This window comes from Chiloscyllium plagiosum, unplaced genomic scaffold, assembly GCF_037043375.1.
Source record: "Chiloscyllium plagiosum isolate Xiang-an unplaced genomic scaffold, Cpla_swu_hap1 HiC_scaffold_26, whole genome shotgun sequence".
In the NCBI taxonomy this organism is placed as follows: domain Eukaryota; kingdom Metazoa; phylum Chordata; class Chondrichthyes; order Orectolobiformes; family Hemiscylliidae; genus Chiloscyllium; species Chiloscyllium plagiosum.
In genome coordinates this window covers 48,015,139-48,025,924 of record NW_028270164.1, presented here as the reverse complement: position 1 = coordinate 48,025,924, position 10,786 = coordinate 48,015,139, and the positions used below count along the sequence as shown (strand labels likewise).

General features: G+C 52.2%; 1 pseudogene; it reads left to right on the top strand.

The window, feature by feature from the left end:
• Positions 1-4,711: 4,711 nt before the first annotated feature.
• On the top strand, positions 4,712-5,566 carry LOC148145158 (uncharacterized; annotated as a pseudogene).
• The last annotated feature ends 5,220 nt before the right edge of the window (positions 5,567-10,786 follow it).

Genomic DNA, 10,786 nt, shown 5'->3' with positions numbered 1-10,786 from the left:
GCCTGGAGTGGGGCCTTTGTACTCAGTCTGCGAGTGGGCCCTCTGATTCAGTCTGGGAGTGGGCTCTCTGTACTCAGGCCGGGAGTGGGTCCTCTGTACTCAGGCCTGGAGTGGGGCCTCTTTACTCAGGCCTGGAGTGGGGCCTTTGTACGCAGTCTGCGAATGGGCCCTGTGACTCAGTCTGCGAGTGGGCCCTCTGTTCTCAGGCCGGTAGTGGGGCCTCTTTACTCAGGCCGGGAGTGGGGCCTCTCTACTCAGGCCTGGAGTGGGTCCTCTGTACTCAGGCCTGGAGTGGGGCCTCTCAGGCCGGGAGTGGGCCCTCTGTACTCAGTCTGAGAGTGGGCCCTCTGTACTAAGGCTGAGAATGGGCCCTCTGTACTCAGTCTTGGAGTGGGTCGTCTGTGCTCAGGCCTGAAGTGGACCCTCTGATTCAGTCTGCGAGTGGGCTCTCTGTACTCCGGCCGGGAGTGGGCTCTCTGTACTCAGGCCTGGAGTGGGGCCTCTGTACTCAGGCCAGGAGTGGGTCCTCTGTACTCAGGCCTGGAGTGGGGTCTCTCAGACTGGGAGTGGGGCCTCTCTACTCAGGCCAGGAGTGGGGCCTCTATACTCAGGCCGGGAGTGGGGCCTCTCTACTCAGGCCTGGAGTGGGGCCTCTCTACTCAGGCCTGGAGTGGGTTCTCTCTACTCAGGCCTGGAGTGGGGCCTCTCTACTCAGGCCTGGAATGGGTCCTCTGTACTCAGGCCGGGAGTGGGGCCTCTCTACTCAGGCCAGGAGTGGGGCCTCTATACTCAGGCCGGGAGTGAGGGCTCTCTACTCAGGCCTGGAGTGGGGCCTCTCTACTCAGGCCTGGAGTGTGGCCTCTCTACTCAGGCCTGGAGTGTGGCCTCTCTACTCAGGCCGGGAGAGGGCGCTCTCACCCAGTCTGGGAGTGGAACCTCTGTTCTCAGTCTGGGAGTGGGGCCTCTGTGCACAGTCTGTGACTGGAGCTTCTGTGCACAGTCTGGGAGTGGGTCCTCTGTACTGAGGCTGGGAGTGGGCCCTCTGTACTGAGGCCGGGAGTGGGTCCCCTGTACTTAGTCTGGGGGTGGGGCCTCTTTACTCAGGCCTGGAGTGGGGCCTCTGTACTCACGTCTGGAGTGGGGCCTTTGTACTCAGTCTGCAAGTGGGCCCTCTGATTCAGTCTGCGAGTGGGGCCTCTGTTCTCAGGCCGGGAGTGGGGCCTCTTTACTCAGGCCTGGAGTGGAGCCTCTGTACTCAGTCCGGGAGTGGCGCCTCTGTACTCAGGCCTGGAGTGGGGTCTCTCAGACTGGGAGTGGGGCCTCTCTACTCAGGCCAGGAGTGGGGCCTCTATACTTAGGCCGGGAGTGGGGCCTCTATACTCAGGCCGGGAGTGGGGCCTCTCTACTCAGGCCTGGAGTGGGGCCTCTCTACTCAGGCCTGGAGTGTGGCCTCTCTACTCAGGCCTGGAGTGTGGCCTCTCTACTCAGGCCGGGAGTGGGCGCTCTGACCCAGTCTGGGAGTGGAACCTCTGTTCTCAGTCTGGGAGTGGGGCCTCTGTGCACAGTCTGTGACTGGAGCTTCTGTACACAGTCTGGGAGTGGGTCCTCTGTACTGAGGCTGGGAGTGGGCCCTCTGTACTGAGGCCGGGAGTGGGCCCTCTGTACTGAGGCCGGGAGTGGGCCCTCTGTACTGAGGCCGGGAGTGGGTCCCCTGTACTTAGTCTGGGGGTGGGGCCTCTTTACTCAGGCCTAGAGTGGGGCCTCTGTACTCAGGTCTGGAGTGGGGCCTTTGTACTCAGTCTGCAAGTGGGCCCTCTGATTCAGTCTGCGAGTGGGGCCTCTGTTCTCAGGCCGGGAGTGGGGCCTCTTTACTCAGGCCAGGAGTGGAGCCTCTGTACTCAGTCCGGGAGTGGCGCCTCTGTACTCAGGCCTGGAGTGGGGCCTCTGTACCCAGGCCTGGAGTGGGGCCTTTGTGCTCAGTCTGCGATTCTGGCCTCTGTACTCAGTCTGGGCGTGCTGCCACTGTGCTCAGGCCTGGAGTGGACCCTCTGACTCAATCTGGGAGTAGGCTCTCTGTACTGAGGCTGGGAGTGGACTCTCTGATTCAGTCTGGGAGTGGGCTCTCTGTACTCAGGCCGGGAGTGGGCTCTCTGTACTCCGGCCGGGAGTGGGCTCTCTGTACTCAGGCCTGGAGTGGGGCCTCTGTACTCAGGCCAGGTGTGGGTCCTCTGTACTCAGGCCTGGAGTGGGGTCTCTCAGACTGGGAGTGGGGCCTCTCTACTCAGGCCAGGAGTGGGGCCTCTATACTCAGGCCGGGAGTGGGGCCTCTCTACTCAGGCCGGGAGTGGGGCCTCTCTACTCAGGCCTGGAGTGGGGCCTCTCTACTCAGGCCTGGAGTGGATTCTCTCTACTCAGGCCTGGAGTGGGGCCTCTCTACTCAGGCCTGGAATGGGTCCTCTGTACTCCATTCCTGAAGAAGGGCCTGTGCCCGAAACGTCGAATCTCCTGTTCCCTGGATGCTGCCTGACCTGCTGTGCTGTTCCAGCAATAAAGTTTCAACTTTGATCTCCAGCATCTGCAGACCTCACTTTCTCCTCTGTACTCAGGCCTGGAGTGGGGCCTCTCAGGCCGGGAGTGGGGCCTCTCTACTCAGGCCGGGAGTGGGGCCTCTCTACTCAGGCCTGGAGTGGGGCCTCTCTACTCAGGCCTGGAGTGGGGCCTCTCTACTCAGGCCTGGTGTGTGGCCTCTCTACTCAGGCCTGGAGTGTGGCCTCTCTACTCAGGCCTGGAGTGTGGCCTCTCTACTCAGGCCGGGAGTGGGCGCTCTGACCCAGTCTGGGAGTGGAACCTCTGTTCTCAGTCTGGGAGTGGGGCCTCTGTGCACAGTCTGTGACTGGAGCTTCTGTACACAGTCTGGGAGTGGGTCCTCTGTACTGAGGCTGGGAGTGGGCCCTCTGTACTGAGGCCGGGAGTGGGCCCTCTGTACTGAGGCCGGGAATGGGCCCTCTGTACTGAGGCCGGGAGTGGGTCCCCTGTACTTAGTCTGGGGGTGGGGCCTCTTTACTCAGGCCTAGAGTGGGGCCTCTGTACTCAGGTCTGGAGTGGGGCCTTTGTACTCAGTCTGCGAGTGTGCCCTCTGATTCAGTCTGCGATTGGGCCTCTGTTCTCAGGCCGGGAGTGGGGCCTCCTTACTCAGGCCAGGAGGGGAGCCTCTGTACTCAGTCCGGGAGTGGCGCCTCTGTACTCAGGCCTGGAGTGGGGCCTCTGTACCCAGGCCTGGAGTGGGGCCTTTGTGCTCAGTCTGCGAGTCTGGCCTCTGTACTCAGTCTGGAAGTGGTCCCTCTGTACTCAGTCTGGGCGTGCTGACACTGTGCTCAGGCCTGGAGTGGACCCCCTGACTCAATCTGGGAGTAGGCTCTCTGTACTGAGGCTGGGAGTGGACTCAGGCCCGGAGTGTGGCCTCTGCACCCAGGCCCGGAGCGGGGCCTCCGCAACCAGGCCCAGAGCGGGGCCTCCGCCCCCAGGAATTGGAGATTTTTGCAGGAATGCACAGCCCCTCCTTTGCTCTGTAACACCATTGCTGCTGTAAAGCTGTTTGTTTGTACCAATCTCTTTGGTGTGGTTTCACTTTGAGCTGACAGCATTGACTGATCTACGTCTGTGAATACAGCCCCTCATTAGTCAGTGCTCATGGATTCTCTGTGCTGTGAGTGTAAGGAGTCAGCATTCAGTCCTACATTATTTAAAGACTGCCATCTTCAACTACACAGCCCCTGCCCTGAGTCTGTTGACCATCTGTCCCCACCTTATCTAAGAGTGATGATTTGGAGATGCCGGTGTTGGACTGGCGTGTACGAAGTTAAAAATCACACAACACCAGGTTATAGTCCAACACGTTTAATTGAAAGCACACTAGCTTTCGGAGCCACGCTCCTTCATCAGTGTGATATTGGAGGAGAAAATGAGGACTGCAGATGCTGGCGATCAGAGCTAAAATGTGTTGCTGGAAAAACGCAGCAGGTCAATTGGAGGACACAATTCTAAGGCACAGAATTTATAGCAAAAATTTACAGTGTGATGTCACTGTAATTATACATTGAGAAATACCTAGATTGTCTGTTGAGTCTTTCATCAGTTCGAATACCATAATAGTTTCACTTCTTTCATGTGTAAATCACAAAATCCTTTTTTTAAAAGTTGCATTCTCAGGTTAGCTGTAACACTGGGTGTTAGCTAGACAATATGTTGAAGGTTCTGGATTAGTGGTGCTGGAAGAGCACAGCAGTTCAGGCAGCATCCAAGGAGCTTCGAAATCGACGTTTCGGGCAAAAGCCCTTCATCAGGAATAAAGGCAGTGAGCCTGGAGCGTGGAGAGATAAACTAGAGGAGGGTGGGGGTGGGGATAAAGTAGCATAGAGTACGATGGGTGAGTATGCAGTATGAATTATGCAGTTTTGAGCAAAGTACAATGTAATTCTGCAAGTACAAATTCACCCCACAAAATATGTGTGCATGTGGGTCTTTGTCTGTTTGTGTGTCTGTCTGGGTTGGGGGTTGGGGGTTGTGAGTGTGAGAGAGAGTGTATGTGTGTGTGTGTGTGTGCAGTGAGTATTGAGTGTCTTAAGTCTGTGAGGGGGTGCATGTGTGAATGTGGGAGTGTGTGTGCGTGTCTGGGGTGGGGGGTTGTGAATTTCTGTGAGAGAGAGTGTATATGTGTGTGCATGAGTGTAAAGTGGTCTCAAAACATATTAAAACAGCAATCCCCTATGGACAAGCCCTACGCGTACACCGGATCTGCTCAGATGAGGAGGAACGAGACGGGCACCTGGAAGCACTCAGGGATGTCCTCACAAGAACGGGATATGATACCCGACTCATCGACCGCCAGTTCCGACGTGCCACAGCAAGGAACCGTAATGACCTCCTCAGGAGACAGACACGTGCTGCAACTGACAGGGTATCCTTCGTTGTTCAGTATTTCCCAGGAGCTGAAAAACTACGCCATGTTCTTCGTGACCTGCAACATATTATCAATGTGGATGAGCACCTCGCCAAGACCTTCCCCACACCTCCACTGCTTGTCTTTAAATAACCGCCAAACCTCAAACAAGTCATTGTTCATAGCAAGCTGCCCAGCTCTCAGGACAATTCCATATAACCCTGTCACGGTAAGCGCTGCAAGATGTGTCAGAGTATGGACATGGATACCACCATTACACGTGGGGACACCTCCAGGTACTCATGTGACTCAGCCAACGTTGTCTATCTTATACGTTGCAGACAAGGATGCCCAGAGGCATGGTACATTGGGGAAACTGAGCAAAGGCTACGACAACGAATGAATGGGCACCGCACAACAATCAACAGACAGGAGGGTTCCCTCCCAGTTGGAGAACACTTCAGCAGTCCAGGACATTTGACCTCGGACCTTCGGATGACCATTCTCCTGGGCAGACTTCGGGACAGGCAACAGCGAAAAGTGGCCAAGCAGAGGCTGATAGCTAAGTTCAGTACGCATAGGGAGGGCCTCAACCTGGACCTTGGGTTCATGTCACATTACAGGTGACCACTATTGCACTATACAAACACACACAGACACTCCTACACACACAGACACACATGTACACAGACACGCACACAGACACTCACACACACCCTTACAAGCACACACACTCCCACACTCTCACAGGCATCCTCTCAGAAACTTAGACCACTCTACACTCATGCACACACATATACACTCTCTTTCACAGACACTCACAACCCCCCATCCCAGACACGCACACACTCTCCCACACTCACACATACACCCCCTCACAGACTTAAGACACTCTACACTCACTACACACACATATACACTCTCTCTCACACTCACAACCCCCAACCCAGACAGACAGACACACACACACACACACACACATAAACAGACAAAGACCCACCTGCACACATATTTTGTGGGGTGAATTTGTACTTGCAGAGTTACGTTGTACTTTGCTCAAAAACTGCATGAATTCATGCAAAACTCTGTTATCTCACTTTTCAGATTAGAATCAATCTAAACATCATGGCATAGACAGAGAACACGGGGCTAACACCTTCAACATGTTGTCTAGCTAACACCCATTGTTACAGCTAACCTGAGAATGCAACTTTTTAAAAAAGGATTTTGTGATTTACACATAAAAGAAGTGAAACTATCATGGTATTTGAACAGATGAAAGACTCAACAGACAATCAAGGTATTTCTCAATGTATAATTTCAGTTACATCACACTGTAAACTTTTGCTATAAATTCTGTGCCTTACAATAGTGTCCTCCACAATCACCTGATGAAGGAGCGTCGCTCCGAAAGCTAGTGTGCTTCCAATTAAACCTGTTGGACTATAACCTGGTGTTGTGTGATTTTTAACTTTACCTAAGAGTGAGTGTGTCTAACTCTCTGATGTGTCAGGAAACTCTTACATCAAACCAAACAACACTTATGCTGGAAATTTGTAACAAACACAGAAAACGCTGGAAACCCAGTGGTTACTGAAGAAGAACCTTTTACTGAACTCGAAATGTTAACTCTGTTTTTCACTCCATAGATGTTGCCAGAGCTGTTGAGTTTCTTTTATTTACATACTGTTATAGAGATCACTGATATTCCAGCCCTCCACTGGTTAGTGCATCCACTTTACTCAGTGTTTGGATAGTATGTGGCTGTTAATTTCAGTATTAACCCATCGTGAATACGTAATCTCATTCTATCACACTCTCCACCCCCTCCCTGCCCCCTCAATGAGGAAGACATGCCTGTGTTTCTGTCCCTGCCCATTGGTTCATTACTGTGCAAGAGCAGCCCAGTTGAAATCAGTGGAGCTGATCGGGAATGGGAAAGAGAAAGAATGGGAAAAGAGATCGGATTACAGAGAAACCCAGGCTGCTACTGAACTGAAAAGCATTTGGCTCAAAATGGTTGACTCTAGAGAGCTGAAAATGTGTTGCTGGAAAAGCGCAGCAGGTCAGGCAGCATCCAAGGAGCAGGAGAATCAATGTTTCGGGCATAAACCCTTCTTCAGGAATGAGGAAAGTGTGTCCAGCAGGCTAAGATAAAAGGTAGGGAGGAGGGACTTGGGGGAGGGGCATTGGAAGTGCGATAGGTGGAAGGAGGTTAAGGTGAGGGTGATAAGCCGGAGTGGGGGTGGGGACGGAGAGGTCAGAAAGAAGATTGCAGGTTAGGAAGGCGGTGCTGAGTTCGAGGGTTGGGACTGAGACAAGGTGGGGGGAGGGGAAATGAGGAAACTGGAGAAATCTGAGTTCATCCCTTGTGGTTGGAGGGCTACTAGGTGGAAGATGAGGTGCTCTTCCTCCAGCTGTCGTGTTGCTATGGTCTGGTGATGGAGGAGTCCAAGGACCTGCATGTCCTTGGTGGAGTGGGAGGGGGAGCTGAAGTGTTGAGCCATGGGGTGGTTGGGTTGGTTGGTCCGGGTGTCCCAGAGGGGTTCTCTGAAATGTTCCACGAGTAGGCGGCCTGTCTCCCCAATATAAGGAGGCCACATCGGGTGCAGCGGATGCAATAGATGATGTGTGTGGAGGTGCAGATGAATCTGTGGTGGATATGGGAGGATCCCTTGTGGCCTTGGAGGGAGGTATGGGGGGAGGTGTGGGCGCAAGTTTTGCATTTCTTGCGGTTACAGGGGAAGGTGCCAGGATTAGTAGGGGGTGTGGACCTGACGAGGGAGTCGCGGAGTGAGTGGTCTTTTTGGAATGCTGATAGGGGAGGGGAGGGAAATATATCCCTGGTGGTGGGGTCCATTTAGAGGTAGCGGAAATGACGACGGATGATATGATGTATATGGAGGTTGGTGGGGTGATAGATGAGGAACAGTGGGGTTCTGTCCTGGTGGCGATTGGAGAGGCGGGGCTCAACGCGGAGGAGTGGGAAGTGGAGGAGATGTGGTGGAGAGCATCGTCAACCACGTCTGAGGGGAAATTGCAGTCTTTGAAGAAGGAGGCCATCTAGGTTGTTCGGTATTGGAACTAGTCCTCCTGGGAGCAGATGCGGCGGAGACGAAGGAATTGGGAATATGGGATGGCGTTTTTACACGGGGCAGGGTGGGAGGAGGTGTAGTCTAGGTAGCTGTGGGAGTCGGTTGTTTTATAGTAAATGTCCGTGTTGATTCAGTCACCCGAGATAGAAATGGAGAGGTCTAGGAAGGGGAGAGAGGAGTCTGAGACGGTCCAGGTACATTTGAGGTCGGGGTAGAAGGTGTTGGTAAAGTGGATGAACTGTTAAAGTTAAAGTGTTCAGCCACGGGGTGGTTAGATTGGTTGAACACTTTAACTCCCCCTCCCACTCCGCCAAGGACATGCAGGTCCTTGGCCTCCTCCATCGCCAGACCATGGCAACACGACGCCTGGAGGAAGAGCGCCTCATCTTCCGCCTAGGAACCCTCCAACCACAAGGGATGAACTCAGATCTCTCCAGCTTCCTCATTTCCCCTCCCCCCACCTTATCTCAGTCCCAACCCTCGGACTCAGCACCGCCCTCTTGACCTGCAATTTTCTTCCCGACCTCTCCGCCCCCACCCTCTCTCTGGCTTATCACCCTCACCTTAATCTCCTTCCACCTATCGTATTCCCAACACCCCTCCCCCAAGTCCCTCCTCCCTACCTTTTATCTTAGCCTGCTTAGCACACCCTCCTCATTCCTGAAGAAGGGCTTATGCCTGAAACGTCGATTCTCCTGCTCCTTTGATGCTGCCTGACCTGCTGCGCTTTTCCAGCAACACATTTTTCAGCTCTGATCTCCTGCATCTGCAGTCCTCACTTTCTGCTACACTGACAGTCACACACACAAACACACTCCATCACTGTCACACACACCCTAACACCCAGACACACATCCTGACACCATCACATACTCCAATATTCACTCTGACACATATAAATACACCTCATCCCTCACACCCGCATAAACACACCCACACAGACTAGGTGTGAAGGTTCAGTTTTCAGTGAATGTGCACCTTCATTTCCAATTCCTTTGAAAGGATGGTATATTGAGAGCTATTTAACATAATCTACAACTCAACAATGTCTTTTCACAAGAAGTCTGACAATTTTGCAGACAGTTCTTTTCATCAGCCCATGGAATGGCTGGGGAATGTTAATCAGCCACATTACTCTGCAGTGGTCCCTGGTGGTCAGTGCTTTGTTCTAGCTGAATAGTTAAACTGTCCCAGCAATGTGCTCAGTGGGAGACATTTAACTTGAAACCTCTGGCATAGGGAGTGACCTGTTTGTTCTCATGGCGAACACAGTCTGGTCTGCCTTCAGGGCAAATGTGCAGCAAGGTCAAGGGGTCACGATATGCATTTCAGCGACAAACAACCTCACAGTGCATCATCAAATGTGCTCTCATTGGATAAAGCACTGAACCAAATTTCCGACTCCTCAAGCCTAATGTCACGAATCCACCACCAATAAACTGCCTCAGCTTCTGATCTGAACATGCCAACCCAACCCAATCCTAGACACTCAACAATCAGTGAAACTACATAAAGTACAGTCTGCTGTATGGAGGTGGGCAGGAAAATCAAAATGGAGGGTAGAGTTCATGGTCTGAAACTCTTGATCTCCACGTTGAATCCTGGAGTTTGTAAACATCTTCTTCCATCTTGTGTTGGGCTTCACTCTGACAGAAGTGTTAGCATGAGAGTTGGACAGTGTATTGAAATGGTAAGTGACTGGAACATTGGGCTTGATCTCTCGTTCCTGCATTAAAGACACAAAGATCTCCATAGGTTGATCTGTTCAACTTGGCTGGGAGAAGCCTGCTTATGAACTGGCCTATCCCATATTCACATTTCCCTCCTCTGACCCATTGGAGGTTGATTCAGAGAATAGTGTTGACCAATGATGGCTGATTTTCTCATTGCTCAGCATCCCGGTGATAATGTCACTGGAAAAGGCGTGAACACTTCTCGTGAGATATCTCTGATCACTTTTCAAAACCCTGGAGATTTGGAAGCTCCGCAGTGGGAGAGTGAATCAGAAGACACAAGTTAATCAAGAGGGCTATAGAGGCTGGGTCACTTAGTATAGCCAAGGCAGAGATGGATGTTTAATCAGTGAGTGAAAGAAAGGGTTACACGGAAAAGGCAGGAAGGTGGAGATGAGAAATATCAGATGGGCCATGGTCCCATTGAATGGTGGAGCAGAGTTGAGGGCCTGGATGTCCTACTTCTGCTGCCACATCTTATGGTCTTACATTGTTGTGTAGAGTCTTATTTGCCTTTGAGATGTTGTGAAGCACTCCGTACCTAATGGATTGAATCATTACTGTAATGTATCAAATCATTTGCACAAAGCTACACAATGACCACCTTAACTGTTCGTTGAAGGATAAATGTTGGTCAGGACAAAGAGGAATTCCCCTCCATTTCTGGGAACAGTGCACTGAGATCTTTTAAATACAACTGAGAAGTGCTGGGCCCATCTTATGCCAAAGACATCTCAGTGAAGAGCCTGACAGGGCAGGGGAAGTGGAAATTCTGATGATCTTACCTGAAGGAACTCATTTCAATCATTCTGTGCAAACTCCTGAGTGACAGTCAGCAACACTGACTGCCTTGTTTGCAGCAAAAGCAGAAATGTCAGGGGGATATCATGAAACCTGCAAGAGCAGAAAGTGGAACGAAATGAGAAAGTACTGGAGAATCTCAGCACGTCTGGCAGCATCTGTGGAGAGAGAAATAAAGTTAATGTTTTGAAACTTCTGGGCCAAGTCTTATGACTCTT